Source organism: Penaeus monodon, chromosome 28 (assembly GCF_015228065.2).
Source record: "Penaeus monodon isolate SGIC_2016 chromosome 28, NSTDA_Pmon_1, whole genome shotgun sequence".
Classification (NCBI taxonomy): Eukaryota; Metazoa; Arthropoda; class Malacostraca; order Decapoda; family Penaeidae; genus Penaeus; species Penaeus monodon.
In genome coordinates, this window is record NC_051413.1 from 19985502 (window position 1) to 19986049 (window position 548).

General features: G+C 38.5%; 1 protein-coding gene across 1 annotated transcript in view; it reads left to right on the forward strand.

The window, feature by feature from the left end:
* LOC119591414 (dipeptidase 1-like) overlaps nucleotides 1-548 on the forward strand; it is a gene marked incomplete at both ends in the record, with an annotated part of 94984 nt that overhangs the window by 1214 nt on the left and 93222 nt on the right.

A 548-nucleotide genomic window follows, 5' to 3' on the forward strand; every position in this document is an offset into this window, starting at 1 on the left:
TTTCAGTTACATATACTCACAAATACAACAGCTCGCTCGCAGAAAGTGCCCCGAAGTGCTGAATTAAGGCCAACCGTGCAAGGCATCGAAGGGGAGGCGCCGTCTGAAGGGCAAGACCCACCCTTTCCCACATAAGTCCTTCTGCAGGAAAAGTAACCTTGGTGCTTCACAGGTCAATCCCAGGTCACCAGCCGGACAAATAACAGATAAAATAATAAGTAAGAGATAGTAGGAACGGAAGACGAAGAAGAAAATAATGAATAATAGATAAATGATAAATGATAAATAAAATTATGAAACATAGATAGCACGAACGAAAGACGAAGCAAGATATAACAAATAACTGATAAATAATAAATAACATATAAAGTAATAAACAATATACAATAGGAACCAAGGATGAAGAAGGGAGTACTAAATAATAACAATAATAACGAACAAGACGGAATAAAGGAATATAAGAAGGAATAAAAGCAGGAAGAGAAACGGGCGCAAGGATTTCGAGTCAAGATGTCGTCGGAAGAAATCCATGAAGACGGAGGTAGGGA